Source organism: Sinocyclocheilus grahami, unplaced genomic scaffold (assembly GCF_001515645.1).
Source record: "Sinocyclocheilus grahami isolate Dianchi unplaced genomic scaffold, SAMN03320097.WGS_v1.1 scaffold22.1, whole genome shotgun sequence".
NCBI classification, from domain to species: Eukaryota; Metazoa; Chordata; class Actinopteri; order Cypriniformes; family Cyprinidae; genus Sinocyclocheilus; species Sinocyclocheilus grahami.
The window spans coordinates 1,503,744-1,530,765 of NW_015505201.1; the positions used below are offsets into that span (position 1 = coordinate 1,503,744).

The following is a 27,022-nucleotide window of genomic DNA, read 5'->3' on the forward strand; positions in this document are numbered from 1 at the left end:
AGGGGGAAAAAATAGTCTGTTTTTGTAATCCCTCTTAAAAATTTAATGAAATGTAAAAATCTGAGCTACGAATATATGAGGAGTGTAACAATGGCGCCACCCATTGGTTAAAACCTTTGTGACATTATAATAAACATTTTATTATGTTTATTATTTTATTTGATGAGATTGATAGAAATTAATCATTTCATTTTCTTACATCTTCTTTGTGGATTAAAATGTATAAAATTATGATTAATGCTAATTCACTCAGAAATGTCACGTTATAGTAGCATAAAGTGTTCCAGACATACTATATTTCCATGTCGACTTCAAATATGGCCTTGAATGTCACATAAAAAAGGAGGGCCTTGTAAAAAGCAAAAATGAAAATCTAAACTCCTTTTTAGCAGTTAATATTGCCATAAACAGAATTATTCTTCAGCTGAAAAACAGTCGTATACTCTCTATAGTGGTAGTGTGGATTGGTTTTTCATAAATTCTGTTTTTGTACATGTAGTGAAAGCCAGTATTTCCCTAAGTATGCGTGACAAACATGACAAAAAGGAACATACGGCAATACCCCTTAACAAATGCCACCGTATTTCATATACTTGACCACAATGCTTTTATATAAATGTGAATGTGAACATAGACCAAAATCATATCAACAAATAACTTAACTGAGGAGAAACAGTTAGTGAAGAGGGCTTGTTTACCCTCATGGTGCAGTGGTTTACAATGAAGACAACTAACAATAAAATAAATCTATTATGCAATATTTTAGATATACTCTGGCACAGTACAAAATTAAATATTAATCTAAAAAAAATAGCAGAAAATATTTTTAGTTGTTTTTCTGGTCAGGAAGAGCTTATTCAGAGGAACAACACAGTTCCATTAATGGATTTGCTGAGGCGTTGCTTTTGCAGCAGATACAAATAGAAAACACAAGGAGGAAGATAGAAAGAGGGGGAAAGAAAAAGAAGAATAAATCCTAAAGAACAATTCTAATTAATGAATACGTACATAAACAGAAGGGCCTACCGTTCCGATACAAAGATATACAGTATATGTTAAGGTCAACACACTCTATACACATAATATCACTGACAAATTCATTACCCAGAATGCACTGGGATTGTGCTTCAGCTAAATGGAGGTTAAACAGTGGTCTTTCAGCATCCATGTTTTGTCCCTCATAAAATGAAACAAGGTTTTTATACAGACTGAAACCTGTCTCACAGTATATTTTTGTATTTATGTCATATTTACAGGTATTTCAGTATCTGTTAGCATCTTGTGTCCCGTTACGTCCTCTCAGAGTTCGAGTCTCAATATGTGTGAATGAAGATGTGCTCTGGTTCATAAGTAAATCTCTCACACACATACTACAGGAAGTGGAATTCCGCTCTTCCTGTCTCCAGTCTCAGCAGAAGTCTGTTTGATTTCCTCATCCTTTTTTATTTAGGGTCCATGTCACACGCTGCGGGGCACCCGCTGCATCTCGTGGGTCCTGCGATTGCGTCCTTTCTTGTTTTCTTGTAGCAGCTTCCACTTACTGGTGTGTGATTGGCTGGAGTGGATGAGCTGGCTGGCGTGTGATTGGCTGGTGTGCAGCAGATTGGCTTTCTGCCTACGCTGTTTCCGTTCTCTTTTCCAAACCTGCTCGCAGAGCTGGTCGACGCTGTTCGGACTCGGCGGGTTGATGAGGGACAGGAAGTCGCGGTACCACATCTTGCCATTGGCCGGGTCGTTGCTGTCGGGCGTGTCTCGGTGCAGGAGGTCATCCAGGTGTTCGGTGGGAATGATGTTGAGTGTGAGGCGGAGGAGGGTCTGGATGAAGCCGTGTTCGACAGCGTGGCAGTAATACACACCCGAGTCCTTCTGATGGAGGGTTCGGATCAACAGACCCTGTTCTGTGCCCAACACCCGCTCACCTGACTTTATCTAAACAAAACACGTAGACATGTGATCAGATCACATGTTTTGAGTACTGTAAACATCATTGACAACAACAGGGCCTGATTCTTGTCAAATATAAGTTTCTTTTTCGTGACTTTTGTAATGTGATCCATATCTCGACACCAAATTATAAAAATCAACATTCGTGACAGCATGTTGATCGACATAATTTAATCCAATTTCAAATTGTGTTACAGCATGGAATACAACTGAAAAACAGTTGTTACAGTATTTATGTATTAGCATTAATATTTTTTTTTTAACTTGACAACATTTGATATGTAATGCATATCCATGTATATTTAAACAAATTATGTTGCACCGTTCTGTCTGCTCCTTTTTATAAAATTATGAATATGTACAATACAATTATGAATACATACAGTGCAGTATATCAGGGTAAATCAATCACACAATTCTGAGGAATTTTGTGTAAGATTGATGGAATGCTTGCATGAATTCTGACCTGATATTTAACTAACTGATCTAATTGCAAAAATCTAATTTGTAGTTGATTTATTTATCAACTGGACATTGAAAAAGTCAATGTGCTTTTTCTGTTCAAACAGCCATTGGTCATACATTTATTTGTTCTATTTTTGTGAAAGGAATTAAAAATAATAATTGAAGGTAATTAGGTAAATAAATAAATAAATAAATAAAATGAATGAGAAATTATATTTAGATTCTATTTCTAGGTTATTTAAATAAGCACATATGTAACACTGATCATGTGAGTACAAGGTCAGATGTTTTTGCTTCCATTAAAGCACATGATGCTCTTTCCTTGATGGATCATTTTTAGATCATGCTGGAGATCATGATCGTCAGGTATGAACAGCTCGATGTCCATGCGGCTCAAGCGCTGCTGTCATTTAGGTAAAAGAGGGACAAACCAAATCCTAAGAACTCTAAAATAATGTTAATTTTTCAATTCAGCTTTTTACTTAAATTGTTATGCTGATAACTGGTCTTTTGGCCTCCACTGTATACATAACAGAACATACCTCTTGTTTGCGGTCCTCTCCATGTCTCTGAAATTGCCAGTAAATAAGGGCACGCTGGGATTTAGGACTGCACTCCAGAAAAGAGCTGCTGTTTTCAACCCCGTACACCGTCTTATCCAGCAAACCCCTCTCTCCGTCTGCCTCATCTGCTCAAATAGACAAGGAAACAACAGAGAAAGAAGTGAGAAATCTTGATTCTGAGACAGACAGGGCATCCAGTAGTGAGAATACAAACTGATAGTTCAGACCATATGCTATCACACTAGTGAAGTCACACCCAGCATGTCTATATCACACAGCTGTGTGTCTCTCAGCATGTTTCAGGTCTATAGGGATCCAAGGCCAAGAGGGACCAAAAAAATAGATCACTTGTGTTAAGCGGCATCTATTCCTCAGTTTCTCATTTTCCTCTGCCATCCTTTTAAGTCTGAACTATGAAATGTCAGAGCGGAGTGCTGTGGGTTAGCGGTGCCACTGTAATGAGGTGTTTCCGACACAGGAAATCTGTGTGTGGTCTCCATGAATGTGATCACACGTTGATAATAATAAGAAATGCACCAAATCAGCATATGAGAATGATTTCTGAAGGATCATATGACACTGAAGACTGGAGTTATGATGCTGAAAATTCAGCTTTGCATCACAGGAATAAATTAAACGTTAAAATATTTAAGATTGTAATAATATTTCACATTACTGTTTTTATGATCAAATAAATGCAGGAGCATGAGAGACTTCATTCAAAAGCATTCTTATAGAAACTTTTGAACGGTAGTGTACAGTATATCTACACTGACATGTGGAAGTGCATGTTCTGGAGCCTGTATTATTGCAACATCTGTGAAACCGTTTCTCAGCAGTTAAATATGTCATTAACATAGCAGAATGAGGCTTTTTAGGCTGTGTTTCATTTCAGAATTAAACACTAACCTGGCATGTATAGCACGTATGCAGAGCTTTCATTAAAAACCATTATGAACAGTTGCAATTATCTCTTTGGCTTCAAAATGTAAGTTTCTCCACACATCCTGAATTTTATTTTATGAAGATGTAATGTAATGTAATGCAGATGTAATGCATACAATCTGCATACAATCTTGCTGAATGCAGTCTCCAAACTTTTGAACGGTAGTATATATCAGTCTAGTTATCATGTAAAGACCTTGCAGAAAATGATGGACTGTGTAGATAAAAATGTACAATCATTAACCCACAGTAACAGTGTGTTGCTGCACATACAGTAGTAAATATGCTTTGTGATTGCACTGAGATCTTCCAGTATTACCGTGATGCTGTAGATCTGAACACTGAGTCAGAGGGTCTCCGTTCCTTATATCCTGACGCCTCGTTCTCCTGCGAACGTACAACACACATCGCAGAAAATTAGAAAGGGCAGGTGAGCGTGAGCACACTGAAACTCACATATCCACTCCTACACACATCTGTCTCACAGAAAAGCTCTCACTATATTATGCTCAAAGTAAATCAAACACAGCTCCACATGAGCATACGTGTGTCTGAAATGGAACCTGTTTCAGCTCTGGGCTGTTTAGTCTCTAACCTTTATGAAAAGACGTATCATGCAACATATGTCCTGAGACATCTTGTCCTGAATGTACCTTTGAGGCAACTCCATAATGCTGGCAATATGTGAGGACTTTTCAGCAGCAGTGGCGCACAAAGAACCTCTCTGAGAACCTCGTCCACAAACATATTACTTGCTACTGGAACATGACATGGACTGTAAACGTGAGACCTGACCAGTTCCTGTTTTGGAAATTAAAGATAAAGTATTAAGTAGGGGTATGTTTGCTTTTGACGGCCCGAAGGAGATGAGCTTAAACAGTGAAAACGATAGTGGTGCTAATAAGTGCTACAAAGGACAGCTGGGAAATCCAATGAGATTATGATGGACACCTCAAATAAGGTCAAGAACTCAAAGATGAAATGACAGCATTGTGACTTCTAATGTTCTAATATAATAGTTAAACTGATGTTAAAGGGATAGTTGACCTAAAAATGAAAATATTTTTCAATCAGCACGTGTTATTCCAAAACTGTGACTTTCTTTCATCCGAGGAATACAACAGGAGATACATCAAGTATTACCAGGGACCGTCAAGCAGAGTTGTTGTAAACTAAATTGTTAACTAATTGTTGACTAAATTAACTGAAATTAAAACTAGTAAATAAATGCTTTTGCTATTTAAAATAAAGCTGAAATCAAATAAAATGTATGTTGTATACGTACAATTCAAACAACTTAAAAATTATAAATGTTGTCTTGACAACTAACTGAAATATAGTTCAAGTGAAGAACTAAAATTAGTAAAATAAAAAACCAACTGAAATAAAAATCAAGCTAAATATAAATATTAAAAACTAATAACAATGACAAAACTAAATTACTAAAACTTAACCTTAAATTAAAATAAACATAAAACAGCTTTGTGACGCTGACAGAAATTGAAGTCAGTATTTGCTAAAAAAACAAAAAACAATCTTCTAAATTTTGTATTGTATGGCTTCAGAAGACTTAGAATGTAGTGCAGAAGTCTTTATTTATTTGGTACTTCGTATTGACTTTTTTGTGTCTTTTGTCAGTCCTTAGCCAGTATATGTATTTATTATGTACAGAAAAGAGCAGCTTAGACATTCTACTAAACATCTCTTTTTTGTTCCACAGAAGAAAGATCATACAGGTTTGTAATAATATGTGGCTAAATAAATGGTGATAATTTTCATTTTGGTGTTAATTTTTGTGTCAACTACCAGTTTTGTTATTGTTAAATAAAAGTATAAAAAAAATAGTTTTTGTTAATTTAAAGCTGAAATAAAATAAAATAAAATATTAGATTTAAACAAAATGTAAAAATTGGCAACTGAAATAAGTTGAAGAATTAAAATGACTAAAACTGAAATACAAAATAAATTAAAGCTCAGTAGAAACATATAAAAATGACAAAAGTATATGACAAAATGAGTAAAACTAAAATTAAAATGTAAACTGAAAATATAAAAATAAAAGGGTTTTTGATATACAGGTCATACAGGTTAGTAACAATATGTAGCTAAGAAAGTTTTCATTTTGGTGTTAATGTTTGTCAACTACCAGTTTTGTTATTGTTAACTGAAAGCATGAAAAAAATGTTTTTGTTAATTTACAGCTGAAATTAAATAAAATATTAGATGTAAACAAAACTTAAAAAAAAAAAAAAATTTTATAAAAGGGTTTTTTATATATATTTTGATATAGTAGCAACCCAAAATAATTCAGAAACCCATTGTGGAAAATCACAGTTCATAGAGCATCTTCTTCATCTTAGGTCAACTTTGCAGTGTTTCCTCATCGTACCTCTTAGCAGTTGGAAAGTATCGGGAACACTGCGAGCCATCCCAGGCACAGTAAGGATCACGTGCCAGACAGCACTCAGCGCAGGCCTTCCCGTACACGTCACAGCGATGCAGCGGCATCTGAGACACCCCAATGGTGGATCCAAGATAGAGCTGTTGCTGTAAAGATAGAGCAGAGAGATTGACACTTACTTAAAACAATGATGGCAAAGTTTTGATGGTCTGTGCTGGTGAGATCGCCGAGTTAACGACTGTTTCGCTGAGAATACGGGAACTTTCTCGGGGCTTGCACGCAACTGTTTAATTATGTATCCCGTCAGATAACCTCCTAAAGTCTGCTTGATTATTCACACCATCTAAAGGAGAGCTCACGCTGCAGTCCTGTGTGTAAAACCAGCTGGTGTGTGTGTGAGACGGTGTGTGTGTGTGTATGTGTGGCCTCTAATGGCAGTACCTCATGTTGCCGTGTTTTGTGAGTGACTGTGACAGCAGCCCCTGCTCTGCGTAATGTAGCTTGAGGCCAAGCAACGAGTGTGTAACCCAGCCTGAGTGTGAGAACTGTGCTGGGTTTTTTGGTACATGATAAATCTGGCTGGTCTATATCACCTCTGTCAACAAAATGCAGTGCAGCATGACAATTTCCCCACAAAATGCCCAGTGCTAACTTGGCTGACCAGTTCACTATTTTTTAAAAACCTCACATGCTATGCTAGTTGTGCACTTACAGAGATCACATATTAGACTTATTGGGTTGTGAGCATTGATTTTTACACAAAAATAATGATTCATTAACAAGTTTGCATTTAAAATTAGGATAATATTTAGGATCAATTCAAGATATACAGTATGTCTGCAAAAATCAAATCACAGTGGTTAAAAAAAATAATTCAGCTTAACACATGTTAGAATGTGATAAGCTGAATTGTTTTATTTTAACTTTTATTTCAATATTTATAGTAACATTCAAACTTTTGGGGTTGGTAAGATTTTTTTATGTTTTTGAAAGATTTTATGTTCACCTCGCATGCAATTATTTGATCAAAAATACAGAAAAACAGTAATATTGTGAAATATGATTACAATTTAAAATAACTGTTTTCTATTTCAGTATATTTTGAAATGTAATCTATTGTTGTGATGGCAAAACTAAATCTTCAGCAGCCATTACTCCAGTCTACAGTGTCACATGCTCCTTCAGAAATCATATTCATTATGAAAAATCAATTTTAATATTGATTTGGTGCACAAAATATTTACTATCATTAACAGTTGTGCTACTTAACATTTTTGTGGAAACAGTGATGCACTGCAGTGATTCATACACACACACATACATTTTTTTTCTTTATTTTTTTTACAGAATAATTTGGATTAATCAATGTTAGAACAAGGATAAGAACAAATTTACACACGTTATGGATTTCTGTCCACTTGTACAAAAGTATAAGTGAATAAGACCTATTGTGATCTATAAATTATTAGGCCTATTTTGCTCTTTTAAATTCACTCTTTTCCTCAGGCTTGCTTAATGGAATTATGTTTAATACTGCCACTTATTTGAATTGCTTTCACCATCTTTATTACATTAAGAGATCTGTTGTTTTCAGTTCTAATAATACCAACCTGCTTTGTGGAGAGTTCCATAGCAGTAATAGCTGTTGGTTCCTGTAAACAAAATAAGTGTTTTTAATGCTCTATATTGTCTAGCACCAAAATATTACAAAATATTTCTTAGCATGAAAAAGAGAAAATAATACAGCTTAAAAATAGTGCATTTGGAGTGTTTTAGTTGAATAATGCTACAGCGTAGAATGTAAAGTACTAGTAGATAGAAAAAAAATCTTAATAATAAACCAATTAGAAATAAATCAGTATAATAAACTCTGTAAACCCACTCTGAACACAGTCATCTCTTCCAACAGGACTTCTTCAAGATCATGCCATGTTCCTCTGGGGATAGAAACCACCTTAAGAACTGTGCCCATGTCTACGATAGAAAAAGAACATAATTAACTTGAGCTTTACATACAGTATATGGTTTAAAAAATTACAGAAATCTAATTATTTAAAAACTTTATTCCACTCACCAGTGCCAATAAACATGACATCATACTGTCCATCCTCTGCCTCCACCCTGTCCACCACTATCTGTGTGAACTGATAGTCAACATCGGTTTTGATTATGATTGGACGGTTGTTGATGGGGAACACTGGGTTGTACATGGCCGGATGGCTTCTGGCAAACGTGATAACATCGTCAGGAAAGTCCTTTGTTGATTCAAAACCATCAAACGTTTTGCTGGGGCACTGTTAACATCCAAAAGAACATGTGTTCAAACTCAAGCAGGCAAGTCACTTTATTTTGAAAAGTGAAATGTAAAAAGGCATCAGCACTGATTGGCCGTCTTACCGTGCCAGGTCTTGGATATGGCACTCGACCCAAAAACGGTACCCATTGGTAGTTGGGTCCATCTCGGTGGGCAAAGGGGCCCAGAAACACCCTCCTGATATCCGCCATACTGTACATACACACCGCTGAGCCCTTAAAGATGTTACTGTAAACCCGAGAAACAGCAATTATGAGTTTTTGACAGCTTTGCCTTCAGGGACTTAAGACACAATTATCAAGGTCTGAATACAAAAAGACAGAATAAGCATTCAGGCTTAGAGGGAAATTTGGTGTAAATTGATGTTTTAATACCTGGATGTTGTAAATACAGCATAGATAATAGGGTTTTTGGGATCCTTGGAGCTCATGAGAAAAACATCCTCTGAAAACGATCAAAACAAAATTTAGTGAGTGGTCAACCAAATATGCCAAAATAGAGACGTACAGCAAAATACGAAGGCATTGTCATAGCATGGGTCACTTACGTAGTTCATCAAAGTGTGTGTCGATGCCATTCAGGCCAGGAACGGAGCAGATTAAACGGGCCTTCAGGAAGGTGGTCCATTTGTTCACCAGACTCCTGTGGCCTCCAAAATCATTCTGTCAGGGACAAATTAAAACGTACTTGTATCATTTTACTTATCATGTTTACTTCAGACATGCCGATGTGTAAAAGAATATAATTAGCAGCAATTTTCTTTTTTTCTGAAGAAGGGCTGTGTGCCATTCAGAATTGAACAGAGAATCCTTTTTGAATTCCATTTGAATTGAGGAATAAAATTCAAAATTCAAATTTGAAATTTAAGGAAGTTAAATTAGGAAATTCAAAGAAATTCTTATAACCCCTATACATTTTAACAATAAAAAATAAAGTTTATCAATACAAACTCTGAATTTTAAAGTGACATTTTAATTTGAAAGTTTAAAAAAGAAAAAAAGTAGTTTAAAAATTGTAAATATTTATGGCCTAGTGCGGATTAACTTTTCACTTCCCAGAATACCATCTGTATGTATTTTGTCGAATTTATTTGAACTAAAATTCTGTAAATTTCTGTGGGGCATTGCCAATTCAAATTGAATAGAGACAATTCAGTTTAAGGGATTATTCATTTCCAGAGCACAAACAAAATCTTCATTCCTTTAATCACATTTCAATAGGAATGAAGATTTTGTTTTGCACTGTCACAGCTGCCGAGATTCACTAATTGTGAAAATAATTCTACTGAGACATTCACGTAGTTGAAAATAAACAGCCAGCCTTGTGCTAAAGTATTAATTACCATTACAAACAATAAAAAATAAAGTTTATCAATACAAACTCTGAATTTTAAAGTGACATTTTAATTTGAAAGTTTAAAAAAGAAAAAAAGTAGTTTAAAAATTGTAAATATTTATGGCCTAGTGCGGATTAACTTTTCACTTCCCAGAATACCATCTGTATGTATTTTGTCGAATTTATTTGAACTAAAATTCTGTAAATTTCTGTGGGGCATTGCCAATTCAAATTGAATAGAGACAATTCAGTTTAAGGGATTATTCATTTCCAGAGCACAAACAAAATCTTCATTCCTATTGAAATGTGATTAAAGGGGTAATGAATAGAACTTTGTATTTTATAATGTAAAGATTTTCACTTAAAAAAAACTCATAATTTACCAATAAAAAGCTACTTTCTACCCTGTGCCTCTTTTAAGACACTTTTCAACACTTTTTACAACATTTGCACTGTCACAGCTGCCGAGATTCACTAATTGTGAAAAGAATTCTACTGAGACATTCACGTAGTTGAAAATAAACAGCCAGCCTTGTGCTAAAGTATTAATTACCATTACGTAATAAAGCAAAATGAGTCATTTTGGCAGCTTGGTTTCAGTAAAAGCTGTTTTTAAACCAACAAGGAAGTTTGGAGATCTGAAACTTACAGTGTTTTTAATAGTACAATGACCTCTAACATGTCAAAAGATCAAGGAAAAGTAGATTTCTCAATTCATGACCCCTTTAAAGTAGACGCTCTACAACATAAAAGTCCCAAAATCATTAACTCCAGTCATCTTTAGCACAGACACCATTTATTTATAAAATTATTATTGATGATTCATTCATTTTAAAGAGGTGTGTGCATGTGTATATACACACACATGTCTACAATCTTGTTTAACGTAAAAACCTGGCAGTCGACATGTGAAACACATGAGCAAAATAAACAATCTCCTTTACTGTGAATTGATCAGCTCTAATTAGCAGGGCTGGAAAATGCGTTGCATAAACTAAAGATACACTCTGCATAATAAGACAATTGTCTGTGTCGGTGAAGGGAGGATTCCAGTCATACCGGAATACCGAGCGAGCTGTAATTGAGAACACCTTTCTACCACTTCAAGCTGTAGACTTGCACTTGAGCTGAGTGAGTCTGCCAAAGTCTCACATTTTCTCCACAGAGCAGTCTTTGTTCTCTCGGCTGATGGCTCCTGTGACATTTTAGCCATCTCTTAAGTTTCACGGTGGGGGGTGAGAGCAAGGCCACAAAACAGAGGTGAAGCCAAATGCAAAAACACTGGCCGAGCCATCTAGCTACCTGTATCGCCACCATGAGGAGGAGAGGAATGGAGCAAAGGTGTTGTATGCATTACCGTAGTAAAGAGAAATCACAAATGAGATCTAGTTAATATCTCAATCGTCTCTTCTAGACTACAAGAATAAATGGAAACAGTCTCCTGTTTCTTAAAGTATTTTTCTGAGAAAAAGAGTCTTAAACTCTTGCTCAAATTTGCCAAGATATCAACAAAGTCAGAGATTTCAATATGGCATCATCAGATTGGAAAAATACTGGCAAAATATGATTGTGGTGACATTTTTGCAAAATTATATTACGTAGATTCTTGCAGGTTTTATGACATTCTCAAAGTGAAATGTCCAGTGTGTAGCGTGTTTGGTTTTATCGATAGTGTTAACAAAAGCAAACATGAGATGTAATCGCATTTGCTGAAGCAACCGTTTAATTTGAGCTCACTTCTACAAGTCTATTATCTCTATTAGCATGATACGTGTTTCACAAGATTCATACCTAAGCGCTTTGCAGTACAAGTGCAATGCTGTACCAGGTGTGCTACCGAGCAAGTTTACTACATCAGAAAGCCATAAACAGGGAGCTGGTTATGTGATGCAAACTTCAAAATGCATTACTTTACAAATGGTAAAAGTGTTGAGGTTGGAATTTTGCAAAAATATAGGCAGAGGCATATTTTTTTCAATGATCCTAGGTTGGATCTGGGGCAAAGCTGAAAAATAACTGATAACTCCAGTTTTCTGAGCTATAAAATGAGCTTAAGTGTGTGTGGACCAGCCTGTGGTGTCATGCATTTGTGGTCCTTTGGTGTATGTGCGTGTGAAGAGTATCTGTACCTTGCACAGCTGTCCGATTCTGGCGTGTGTGGCTTTGCTGATTTGCTCGCCATCAATGGCGTTCTCTCTGAAGAACAAATAGATCTTGTCGTCTTCAGGGTTGTCACTCTCTGGGATGAGATGCACACTGATAAATCTAGGATCTGGGAGGACAACAAACAAACAAAACATTAACACAAAATAATACAAATGCATAATACAACAAAAAATAGTGTGGACCAATAACTTCAACAGCAAGAGTACTGACAGTTTTAGATTTCATTTTAAGCTTCATTGTTCATAGAGTTGAATGGGTCTGACTCTCAAATTTACATGAGTGTGTGTCTTAGGGAGATGTTAAGTGTGCATAGGCTCTATTTATGGTGTTGTGGGCCCCAGCTCTTCACAGCCTGTTTTTCATGGTTATTGATGTATTCACAGAGGTCCAAGAGCCACATCACAAACATTTCACATGACATTACCGTGGCACCAGCTAACATTGACCTACACAGTCACCTCACCACATCTACACACACACACACACATACATACACACACGTGCATACACACACTACTATGCTGCAAAACTTGTTCACTGGAGCCAAAGGCATTAATTTAATCTTTAATTGTTACAGTGGTTAACAAAAAAGAAGTATGAGGAGATTATGCTTTTTGGTGTTTACATAATCCTAATTCCATCAGATGTATACAGACACACATGCAAGCACACAAAATGTGTGGTAATGATATTTGATAACTTTTAAGTTTCTGATCGAGATTAAAAATCCAGTTAAATTAAATTAAATTAAATTAAATTAAATTAAATTAAATTTTACAATAAAGTAACATGAAATTATAATAAATAAATCCTGAATAAATATATTAAAATAAATAATTATATTTTCGGAATTAGTCAGAGTTTACTTTTTTCACACATTATAAAATTTACCTTTGATAGATTTGTCTTCGCTGTGCATTGCACTTGTATTATGGTATAAGAAACCTATTACTTGCTTGTTTTTATAGATTATAACAATGCACAATGACAATAAAACTGAATCTAATCCAATCAAATCTAATCAAACTTTCAGAGCGGGTAATGAATCTAGTCATGTGACTTTATGACCCATGTAAAAATGTGAAGTCAAGAAAATGAATTATTTTTTTTAGTTTATATAAAATACATCTACCTGTACAAACATTTAACACCCTTAAAATTAAATCTTGACTTCTAGGATTATAATGAACTTAAATATTAACCAGAAAATCAGTCGTTCATATTCAGCATCACTCACCGATCAGCATGGAAGCAGTCAGCAGTTTGGGGTCATAGGGACACTTTCCACGGCCATTCTCAAAGCTCGATGACCCTAGCTGAAAGATGTTGTCCTGGACATAAACGAGCATAAAATGAATCTCTGTGCAAATGACAATCCACAATGAAACATTTATCAAATTTCCGTTAGATTTCTAGGCTACTCTGTGATTCAAAAATTTTAGCATCATTTTTAGGTCTTGTCTTAGTGACCAATGCTTCTAAATAATCAAAAGTGACATAATTTGATCAAACAGAATCACCAATAAACTGAGAAAGAATAACTGATGTGGGATGGATGTACCTCCGGGCGTTTGCCCACTTCCACATAAGCACAAACGGGATGGAAGGCTCCTGTTCCACACACATACAAGTGCGTCTGATTAAACGGCTGCAGAACCTTTATGAAGTTTGAGCACTCCTTCTGCAGAGAGAGAGAGAACAAAACAACATCAATTAATGATCATAAAAATGGCATTTATATTGATGTAGCCAATATTTTACCAACAGAAACTTCCAAAACAACACCTTGGACATGACAGAGAGAAAAGCAAACTAAATCTGTGGTGTTTCTATATTTCTTGATTCACAGTGGTCACTACGTTCTTAGATAAATAAACACATGCCATCTGTGTCAACACATGCCGACAGACACAGCTTATCACCTACACACACACACACTCAGGTTTACTTTTGTGAAAAGTGGGGACATCCCATAGGCGTAATGGTTTTTCTACTGTACAGACCGTATATTCTATTGCCCTACACCAACCTTACCCCTAAACCTACCCCTCACAGGAGACTTTGTGCTATTTCAGATTTTCAATACACTCCATTCTGTGTGATTTATAAGCGTTTTGAAAAGTGGGGACATGGGGTAATGTCCTGAAAAGTCACTTTCTCCTTGTAATACCTATGTCATACCTTTGTCATTATACAAATTGATGTCCTCATTTGTCACAAAAACGCGTACACACACACACACACACACACACACACACACGCGCAGTGCCCCAAGAAAGTACTTGGACACTTAGGACACACTTAATGTATGAATGTCAGCATGTCAGCAGCAAATCAGCATATTAAAATTTCTGATGGATCATGTGACACTGAAGACTGGAGTAATGATGCTGAAAATACAGTTTGCATTACAGGAATAAATTACATTTTAAAATACATTCATATTCTATATATATTTTTAAAATTGTAGTAATACTTTACAGTATTAGTGCTTTACTGTATTTATGATCAAATAAAAAAATTAAAAATAAAAATATGACATTTGAACAGTAGTGAAGATGAATGATGTATGTGTTTACTTTGTTTTCCAAAGTAGTCTTATATTTGGACCCCACCGGACAAACTACACACATTTTCTAAAAAATTAAATTAAATTAAATTAAATTAAATTAAATTCTTAATTTTTTATTTATAGTATTATTATTATTATTATTATTATTATTATAAAAATGTTGACAATAAAATAGCATACAATTATAATAAATATATCCAAAATAAATTTAAATAAATAATTATGTTTTATCAGTCCGATAACAACATGAGTTTTTATCACTGACAGACTGGAGTAATGATGCTTAAAATTCAGCTTTGATATCACAGGAATGATTACTTTTTAAAATATATTCTACATTCTATATATATTTTAAATTGTAATAATATTTTACAATATTACTGTTTTATTGTATTTATGATCAAACACATCAAATACATTTTTAATTGATGCTAAACTTTTGAACAGTAGTGAAGACAGATGAAGTATTTGCTTACTTTCTGATTTCCAATACTTACTGAAACACAGTAATTGTGGTGACCTAAACCTGTGATTAGGACACCTGTGTGGGAACTGACTTCATACATTCACTAATAATTACCTTCATATTATCACCTTTGATATTATAGGGGTTCACTCATAGGTTTAGGTTGCATAATGATGTGTTTTGATGTCATCAGATTGTCATGCTGTAATCTGTGGACTGACTCAATCATTTCATGTTCTTTAATATTGCGTCATTCCTCCGTTTATGTCATTTCTGTGTTCATTAAACTCCTACAGCAGAATTCCACACACAGCGGCACAGCTGACCAACATGCTCCCACAAAGCGCTTCATTAAAAGGAAAATATTACAACAGCTGGAGCTGTTTTTCAGCAGGGTGTTTAGTGCATTAACAGGGAAATCCTGTTATCGGCGTCCATAGCTCCCCAGTGGCCTGTACTCTCAGGGTTAGTGTGTTTGTGTGCGTGTGTGTGCGTGTGCGTGTGCGTGTGTGTGTGTGTTATTTGTCAGCTCCACTGTAGCATCTGAGCAGGGATTTTGCCTATGGAAATGTGCATGCGTGTGATGATCAGAAGCTCCTCAGTTGTGTTAAAGCCACGTGTCTGAGCAAGTCTCATCTGGAACATACTGAAGTGACTCATCTGATGTGGAAAAGGTTTACAAAAAACTATGACAACATATAATATGTGACTCAACGATTTGGCTTTTCTACACCATCAATATTGACTGACTGATACTTTAGTTTAGCTGTATTTCTCCAACCTCCTATCCCAACTTAATATCCCATGATAATTATATGTAACTAATTTGTATGGTGATTTCTCCCAGCAACCAGCAAACATTTGTTAATTGGATAACTCAGACTTAATTTAAACTGACATGTTTCTGCACACACCTTCATCAAGACAAAAATGCATGGTTTTAATTAAAGTTTAAGTTCTCCACTCAATGTATTGCTGCTTCACCTTCTTAATAGTGGTTTGTTACTTCTATTCACATTGCTTGATAGTGAAATTGCACAGTAACCAATAGGAAAACAGTATTTAAAAAAATTCTAAAAGTTGCTTTGTCCATGCTATTGGTTTTGACCAAGCCTTATCTGAAATAAAATTAAATAAAATAAAAAATAAAAAAAAAATAAATAAATAAATAATAATAATAATAATAATAAAAATTAAAATAAAATAAAATAAATAAATTTTAATTCATTTTAATTAATTGTTTTAAATGTCAATATTTCATGCTAATTTTAATTATTTTTAAGTGTACAAATGCATTTAAAACACTTAGAAATTACAACTGTGAATGAAATAAAATTAATTAAACTAAAATAAAATGTTAAAAATACAATAAAATACATATTGTTTTTAAAATAAACGCACATTTTATGTTAGTTATTTATTGCAAAATCCACAGATGAATTCAAACACTTCTATTTAAACACTTGTCTAATGTGACCTAACATGCAGCACCACCACCAACATAAATAGTTGTTTTTGTGAAGACTTCTGGTTCATAAGCATTGATCTCACTCTCTTTTTGTTTCTTACAAATTGCGGCTGAGATGCTTCAACAGGACCAGCCGTTTTCTACCTTCATTGGCCCTCAAAAGGGCCCTAAATTGACGTAGTCCCACTTACTTCAAACAAGCTTGAGTCAAGCTCTCTTTGAGCAGAACAAGCCTCAGTCAATCTGTCTCTTTTGACCAAATAAAGTAAAATATTGTGAAATATTATTACAATTTAAAAGAACAGTTTTCTATTTTAAAGAATTAAAAAATGTAATTTATTCTTGTGATGCAAAGCTGAATTTTCTGCATCATTACGCCAGTCTTCAAAGTCGCATGATCCTTCATGAATTAATTTTATTGTGCTGCTCAAATAACATTTCTTATTATTATCAAAGTATATTACCAATATCTGATCATCGTTCTCTTCACAGTTACAGATTTTTGTGTAATAATTTATGTAGTTTCATTTTGCTGATCTAATTATGAGTTATATCATGCATACTGTATATGTACTACAAAGTGAGACATATGAGAGATGAAGCAGAGAGAAGTGGAACAGTGCAGACAAACAAGCAGTTCACTGCATCATTGAGGTCTATCCGACAGATCTCAGGGTTGTGGAGAGGACAGAAGAGAGAGGATTGAAAAAAAATACAAAGTGAAAGAGAAGCACTTACCTGGACATCCTTCCCAGCCCACTTGCATTCATCCCGCCGAGAAGGTGAGAGGCCAGGATATCTACCGGTCAGAGAGAGAGAGAGAGAGAGAGAGAAAGTTAAAGGAGAAAGAATACTGGGAAATCTTTTGTTGGAAGCTTCTTGACCTTTAGAGACCCACTAGCAACCTACTTGTTTTGAGCAAGTAAATAAATATTACATATTTTTCCTCTTAATATCGGTTAAAACTACAAAACAGTAGCAGTAATTCACCCTAAAATATACCATAGAAACAAGTTTATCAGGACAATATTACAATTTGAAGCTCCCAGCATGCAATACACACACATCACATTAAGGTCACTGATGCCATTGATAACCATTTTAGATCAAATTTAGCAGTCCACAAAAAGTAATAAACTGTAATATTATTATATCATATATTATATAATTAATTTCACAATTTATTACAACATGTTTAGTAATAAAAAAGGACTCTTTGATGAAGAGAAAGTAAAAAAAAACAGCATTTATTTGAAGTAGAATATATTGTAACATTATACATTTGTAATATTATAAATATCTTACTGTCATGTTTGACTGATGTATGCACCCTTGCTAAATAAAATTATTAATTTAATAAATAAATAAATAACTTACTGACCCAAAATGGTCAGAACATTTGTTTATCCTAATTTCTAGCTTGTTAAACCATATGTACTTGTATACTTTGTAAAACAAAACTTCACTCCAAAATGGTAAATATGCATAATGACATTTTTTATAACCACTGACTTCCTAAAAATATGCCTGACCCGAAGCTCCAACATATATTCCATTCTTTAACACAAATCTGTATACGTCAATATTAGCTAAAGCATTAGCTTGAGTACAAAATCGTGCAAGAGGTCTTTGGTGGAAATAGTAATGGAATTGTATTAATGGGAAGAACTGAATATTCACTCTTGGAAGTTGGCATGGAGGAAGACTGTTTTCTTTGGTAGTGGTACATGTTGCCCTCATTAGACCTCCATTATAAAAGTGTTATAGTATATGTCACTATTCCTGACAATAACTGAATTAGTTGACCCCCTTTTTTGTTTTATAATGGGACAAAATGACCAATGGAAACATCTCTATAAACCTCATTCAGGTCAGGTATATATATAGAGAGAGAACATGTTCTGTCTGAACAGCTTCTTATGTAACAAAGATAGCTGACTAAAGTAAATTCTTCAGGATAAATTATATATATATATATATATATATATATATATATATATATATATATATATCCTGTGCTTCCTCATACGGTAACATTTATATTACCTTTGTTCTGTGAAGGTTATTTTTATAAAGTAGACTAAAGTGGGCTGTGTTTTTGCCCTGGCGCCGTTTGTCTGTACGTTTATTTTGTTCATTATTTATCCAGGTGAATGGATAGCTCTCAGCCAGACTCTATGTGATCAGTATGACAGCTTTGCCCTGAAATATTCATACTCTTTTCACTGGAAACAGATCCCCCTGTGTGCTGATGTGTTCATGTTTGTGTGTATAAGACTTAGAGAGAGAGAACAAGAGAATAAGAGAGATAGAGCGAGAGAAAGAGAGATAGACCATGTATGTTTAAGTAGCAAGAACAGCTATTTTATATGTATCTTTTATGTATATAAAGCATGTATAATGCTTATCAATTTCTCATTGTGCTATATTACCAAATATTGGATTCAGTCTTAACTTGTTTCTGTCGATTATGACAGGTTTTGTATTTCTTTTTTAAACAGATTGATTGTAGGTCTCATTGATCTGAGAGTGTACACCTCAGTATTGGGGTAAATATTGCCAAAATTATCCACAATGAATGCATTTTTCACTCAAAAACTGAGGTGCATAAGCTCAGATCAATCCTACTATTATCAGTTCCAAAAAGAAATACGAAACCTGTGCTAACTGAAAGAAAACAAGTTGACAAAAAGATTGAATCTGAGATTTGGTTATAATATAGCATAATGAAAGATTTTAAAGGCTAGCCATTTTTGACAGGGAACACCAAATTGGAATTGTAAAGGATTTTAAGCACAGGATATTTTAAGTATTTTTGCTTTAATTTGTTAGCCGTGGTGTTTAAAGCGGATGACTTTTGAGACACAACATCCATGAAAGGATTTAGCGTGCTGACAGTTTTAACATGCTAACTGTGACTTCTGAGAAATCACAAAATCACAATCCTGACAGCAACCAAAACATCCTTTTCAAGACAATTACTGTCAGACTTCATCAGATTCTGTTAGAAATATTCTGGTTATCCGTCTCTGTTTGTTTAGTGTCTGATAGATCTAACCTAAACTAAACTAATTATGCATGCATTCCCTACAACCAAGTGTTCGACTAGTCATTCAGACAACTTATCCTACAACTAGCAACTCTACATCAATTTCATTTGAATGATGTCCCATGTGCAGTGTTGCCAGATTGGATGGACGATTTACAGCCCAAAAGCTCACAAAAACCTGCCCACTCCAACAAAAAAACACCAAAACTTTAACTGTCAAAATAATATGATAGAATATGTCAATCAAGGTTGATAAGAGCCATTTTTAACTCCTTAAAACAAAATAATGACGACAAAATAATATAAATATAACGTTAGATAAATTTCCCATAGATCAAATCGGGGCAAATACATTAAAGAGAATTACCAAATATGATTCAAATATGCAAGCAGACACTGTCAAAATGACAATCAAGAAATTAACAGATGCCCTCGAAAAAACACATGCATCATTTTCAATGTCAACAGTTAGAATTTAAATGCAAAAAAGTGCTTAATATAAGTGATCGGAAAAAGCAAAGCAATTAGGTATTTCACACTCGTTTATGCACACACCATGACCGTCAAAACTGTGCCATTCATTGATGCATACAATTCATTGTTATAAATAACAACAACAATAATGCGCTTACCTTCGTGTCGCTCTATAATTTCACACAGAACTAGAGGAAGTCTTTCGTGAAGTTCATATTGTAGAACATTAGGCTACAGAATGTTAAAAACCAATCTGGTCAAAACCAATCTGGACCGTTTAGAAGATAAAAGACAGGATCGTATAGATATAAATAGATTTTGATTAAATAATTTAACTGTGCTCTGATTTCGGAGTTGCAGTGATATTAGAGCCTTTGTGTCACCTCTCCCTCAACAGGTGTAATTCACATTTTGACAGTTAAAACACTCTCCCACTCTTTACCATGTAACTTATATTTGTGACCCTGGACCACAAAACCAGTCTTAAGTCGCTGGGGTATATTTGTAGCAATAGCCAAAAATACATTGTATGTGTCAAAATTATCGATTTTTCTTTTATGACAAAAATCATTAAGATATTAAGTAAAGATCATGTTCCATGAAGATATTTTGCAAATTTCCTACCATAAATATATCAAAACTTCATTTTTGATTAGTAATATGCATTGCTAAGAACTTCATTTGGACAACTTTAAAGGTGATTTTCTCAATATTTAGATTTTTTCCACCCTCAGATTTTCAAATAGTTGTATCTCGGTCAAATATTGTCTTATCCTAACAACTTAACCATACATCAATGGAAAGCTCATTTATTCAGCTTTCAAATGATATATAAATATAAATTTCGAAAAATTGACACTTAAGACTGGTTTTGTGGTCCAGGGTCACATTTAGGAATTATGATCACTTATACAGTTATACACTCAAAATCAGATTAGTCATCGCGCAAAAAACCCATCACTCATGAATCATCACGTCTGTCTGCTGATCCCTAGTGATTGGCTAAAAGTGATTGGCCGCGACATCAACATCAGCACCAGTCATCTTTGCAGTGTGCGTGTGTGTTTAGTAACGTCGTGATGACTGATTGGATGCAGTACATGCACACTTTGGACTGTTTGTTAACCAATTAGCCTATACAATGTTTGTGTTTGAAAACCGCCAAACCAAACCAAATGTTGTCCACCCGCCCAAGCCAATTTTACCCATACAATCAAATTCAAAACTGCCCAGTCTGGCAACACTGCCCATGTGCAATGCTGACCATCCAAATTGGTTAATGTAATCCTGATTGTTTTAATAGCTGTTCTAACACCCTCTTCTTACCAGTTGCATGTCCAGATTGATGTCCACCAAGTTGAAGGACAGCACATGGTCTTTGGCCCCCACAAAGAGCCGACCTCTCTCCTCGTCCAATAAAAAGGAGTGATAGGCAGAGCTGTTGGCCAATCCGTTGAAAGTGAGCAGGTTGTTGGATTCCAACATTTCTGTGGGAAAAAGTGAACATTGGATTTATTGGGTCTCCTTCAAACTTCAAAAGCTGATAGAAACATTAACACCCATATGCTGAGCTTTCAAATATGGTCCACAATACGTAAAACGTGATGCTTTCTGACCTCATCTTCATTTTTTAGAGTTATATGGTTGAGAGTGAGACAGATAGACGGACCTTGGCTCTGACAGCGAACAGCTCAGCAGGGACGGCAGCTCTGCTCTAGTGTGTGTGAGACGTGTGACTGTGGTTTGGCTAAAAGACAGCTGGGAAAGCTGGCGGTGCTCATGGATACACATAGATATTTGCTTGTGGATTTTGCTTTTGTTCCTTATGTAGTTTATTCTCTACACAGCAAAAAGCTGAATGAAACCAAGCCAACAAGAGTAAACGAGAGTAATCTACATAAATTAGCTTCAGGTAGCTTCAAAATATTTGCTAGAGATTTCTTACTTTATTTGTTTGTTATAGGAATAGCCTAACCAAAAATGACATTTCTGTCTTCACTTACTCGCGCTCAGATTCACTCAACAGTGACTGAAAAGCCACAAGAAAGCACAGTAAAAGTAGGAAGTCTTCAGAAGACGTGCAGTAGCTTTTTGTGAGGAACACACTGGAATTTAAGTTATCTTGACATTCAAATTTTGAAAATGTGCATGCAGAGATGATATCTGAGGGCTACAGTGGATTTTCAGTGAATAATGACTGACAATTTTGGTTTGTTCCTCAAACAAACCTATCATGTTGCTTCAGACGACTGAGAATAAAGTGCATGAGTTGTATGGAACATTTATTTTTTGGCTATCAAGTCCTTTTTGGAGGACTTATCATGCATTCGCTGTATTAAAAAAAACACTTTGAACAGGATGCCTTACATCTTTAATATACTCTCAGAAAAAAAGGTACAAAAGCTGTCACTTGGGCAGAACCCTTCAAAAGGTACACCTTTGTACCTTATTTACTCCTAAAGAGGGCATATTAGTAGTTTAAAAGTGCATATTGGTACCTGGATGGCTCAAATTAGTGCCTGTTGAAAAGGTACAGTCCCATTCACAGCTCTGGTACCTTTTTTTCAGAGAGTTTACATCTCTTAACTGATATTCTACGCAAGAAAGTAAGTCATACAGGTCTGGAACACGTATGAGGGTGGGTAAAAGTGTAAAAGTTTCTGTGTAAGTCACTAAGACAAATAAAATCGAAAGTTTTGTCAGTGGCAGCATGTAGCAGTCAACACGCATACCTAACTGTGGGTCTCTGTCCGTCATTATATATAACTCTTAAGTTTGTTCTGTTAGTTGGTGTGTGGTGTAAAGCCACGTTAAAGAAAACAGAAAATGTGCGACAGGACCAGCAAGCTGTAATTACAGCATTTGTTCTTAAGGGAAGTAAGATTTTCCCTGCCGTCACAATTGCTCCCCAGAGCGACATTAATAGCAGCTGAGAAATATGGAAGTGTTTGGACAATTATTGTAACCTATGAGTGTGTGTGTGTGTGTGTGTGTTAGGTTGTATTAGGTTAAGGCAAAAAGGGAAGCAGATGAAACACACCACTGTGTTAGAATCATCCACATTACTTTTAGGATCTAAAAATGTTTTTAGCCTGTTGCTTACCTACTAAAAATAGCTAATTAAACAATGAATTAATAAAAAAGCATTTTACACACACATATATAAACAAGTGGATGAAAGAATGAATTAAGGAATACTTAGCACTTACATAATACTTAAAGCAATTTTGCATCATGTAAGTCTTCATAACTACACACTCACACACTTATAATGTATTTGTATGTCAGAACTGGTTTTCAAAGGGCCTGAGGGGAAAAAGACGAAGAACAGGTGAGAAGAAAGAGTGAAAGAGGAAATTGTGAGAAAGGAAAGACAAACCCTGTGGAGTGCACAGAGGAGAATAAAAGACCAGAATGAAGAAAGGTTAAGACTTAGGTTGAGATGACTTAAAAGAGGTCAGTTAGAGAAGAGGAGTAAGAGAGAACGAGAGTGAATCTCTCACTTGGGTTTGGAGTGGCTGTGGTGTTTCCATTTGGCACCATGACTAAAAAACACTCAGAATGCCTTTTATACACTCAGACACACTCGAAACACCATGGAATTCATCTCGCCATCACTTCAATGTGACCGCTCACGAACACACAGGCTCCACACGAAGACAAAACTGTGTCTGTTCAAATAAAAACTGTTCAGAAAGCTATAATCCTTTAATTTCAGTCAGGACCTCACACAAAATCAGACAGTTTTTCACTATCTCTGTGCTCACTATGGGGAAAGAAATGGTGGAATTGGTTTAAACATGGTCAAATTTGTAAAAGAGAGCACTATTATTCACAGCTGAAAGCCTTGGCAAATAAGCAAAACTGTAAACAAAATAAGTGAAATGCACATTTAGACATTTTTGCAAATACTGTAAACTTGCAAAAAATTAAGTCAATATAATAATGCATGTGTGGGTAACATCAACTGACACAGGCGTCTCATCGGATTGTCAAGGGTCTGCTGCTTGCGTGATGCACTTGTGCTGAGAAGAGGTCTAATTAAAATATGCACACATATACAGCAGTCAAACACTCTCTTAAACTGCAAAATGACTCCATCAACAATCACAAACATTCACTTTAGAGAGGAAATTAACTGCACTTGATTCCGGTCGAATTTTGACAAGCATTGCATTTGAACAAATAGTATGTGTACAGTATGTACAAATGTGTGAATGTACTAAAACATTGTGACTTTGTTGTAATTGTGTCATAATCGAAACAAATCAGCCATCAAGTTTTTCTCTGGTAAATAGGTGAAAACAAAGCATGAGGTAATGTTTAGATGTTTTAACGTCTCTGTTATGATCCAGATGGTTGCCAGGGCATTCCAAACTCATAAATCAGATACCACAGATAGAACATCATCATGCAATTAGTACATCATTCTGCTCATTGTGCATGTCTTTGAGTGTGTGATCAGATTGAGGTGTGAGAAGTGCATTTAATTGGGTTTTGTAATAAAATACCTTCTGAGAACATTAAGTTTTCAACCTGGAGCAATAAAGCCTGATCTTGTGTAAAATGTGAATATGAGATTTATGATCTAACTGCCTAGCAAAACAGTGAAAAGTGCTTTTTTAAATCAGTAATATCCATTACACACAGCCACATAACTCCAATATAAAGACTCAAAAAGTGACTGCTCTTGGCAGGTTTCACTTAGAATTCAACTTTAGCGACAGTTGCTGTGTGAATCAATAGTGCATGAGCTGTAATTATCATATAGCCCAGAGTTATTTATCTATTAAAGACTACCTGAGAACACCCTGAGGAGCAAGTTCTCAGAATAAAGGATGAGAACTGAACTGAACTTTGAGCTGCAAAGACAAAGACAAGGAACACCAAATGGGTTTAAAATTCGATCTAACTATCAATCTAGAGTTGCATAACTATCAATCTAGAGTCTAAAGTCTCTTTTTACATACTGGTAAAAAATGTATAGCCTGAATGCACTGTAAGTCGCTTTGGATAAAAGCGTCTGCTAAATGCATAAATTATTAATTATTAAATTATTATTAAATTATTAAAGTTGCATTAAATTTATTAAAAGTGACAGTAAAGACATGTATTATACTACAAAAGATTTCAAAGACAACTTTCTATTCATCAAAACTCCTGAAAAATGTATGAAACTAAAATATTAAGCAGCACAACTGTTTTCAACATCGATAAGAATTAAAATTTGGATAAAAACGTCTGCTAAATGCATAAATTATTAATTATTAAATTATTATTAAATTATTAAAGTTGCATTAAATTTATTAAAAGTGACAGTAAAGACATGTATTATACTACAAAATATTTCAAAGACAACTTTCTATTCATCAAAACTCCTGAAAAATGTATGAAACTAAAATATTAAGCAGCACAACTGTTTTCAACATCGATAATAATTAAAAATGTTTCTTGAGCAGCAAATCAGCATATTCGAATGATAGAATGACAATGAAGACTGGAGTAATCATGCTGAAAAATCAGCTTTGTCATCACAGGATTAAATTACATTTTAAAAGATATTAAAATAGAAAGCAGCTCTTTAAAATTTTAATAACATTTTACAATATTACTGTTTTTTTTACTGTATTTTAGATCAAATAAATGCAGCTTTGGTGAGCACAATCGACTTCATAAGACACTTCTTTAAAAACCTCAAACCCGAAACAGTAGTGTATCATGGTTTAGCTGAGTCAGGACAAAAACGTGTCACGTTCTGTGTCAGATTCCAGAGCATACGGTGTCCCTGCCAGGCATTGTGGGTAATCTACAGTAGCAGCACGCAGTCACACAGGAGGAAGTGGCTTTAGACATGCTGCTAAACTGAACTTCGCCGGTTTAAAGAGAAGAGCTAGTCTCAGCTTCTTCAAACCACTGAGACCGTCTTTCTGTCTCTTTCCCTCCATATATTGTTGTGGAAAAACATTGAGAATACAAGCGAGGAGGGGAGGGCAGGTGGAGGCAGAGGAACAGTCCCATCTGAGGTGGATAAAAATAAAATTCCCTACCCTACATACTGCCTGCACTCTCTGCTCTGCAGGGCACATGTGTGTGTGTGTGTGTGTGTGTGTGTGTGTGTGTGTGTGTGTATACGTGTTTTTGTGACAAATGAGGACATAAATTTGTATAATGACAAAGGTATGACATAGGTATTACAAGGAGAAGGTGACTTTTCAGGACATTACCCCATGTGCCCACTTTTCAATACGCTTATAAATCACACAGAATGGAGTGTATTGAAAATCTGAAATAGCACAAAGTCTCCTGTGAGGGGTAGGTTTAGGGGTAGGGTTGGTAAAGGGCAATAGAATATACGGTCTGTACAGTATAAAAACCATTACGCCTATGGGATGTCCCCACTTTTCACAAATGTATACCTGTGTGTGTGTGTGTGTGTGTGTGTGAGTGCGTGTGCGTGCGTGTGGGCAGACGAAACATGAACACTATCCACGCTCACCTTTTTCCATTCATCACAGCATGCATGTCTGTCTACTGTAATCAAATCTGAAGTTCTGTGCCCGTATTCACAAAACATCTTAAGGCTAAAAGTAGCTCATAACTTGCCGATACAGGAGAAAATCTTAAAAGTAATGGGCGTGTCAATCCTAAATGTAGGACTCCTTAACCCCTTAACTGTCACCCCCCCATTTTTTTAAATAGGCATGAAAGTGCACTAGCCAAACTTAAATTGTTGTAATTTATGAACACTTTGGAATACAGACCAGGAATTAAAAAAGAAAATGTAAGTATCAAAAAGTTATAGAAGTTTACATTTACTGTAAATAAAATGCACTGTATTAATTTTATTTTATATATAATAA

At 35.1% G+C, this 27,022-nt stretch overlaps 1 pseudogene; it reads right to left on the bottom strand.

Moving 5' to 3' along the window:
- Positions 1-203: 203 nt before the first annotated feature.
- The window catches only part of LOC107559394 (semaphorin-3ab-like), a 33,410-nt pseudogene continuing 6,591 nt past the window's right edge, over positions 204-27,022 (bottom strand).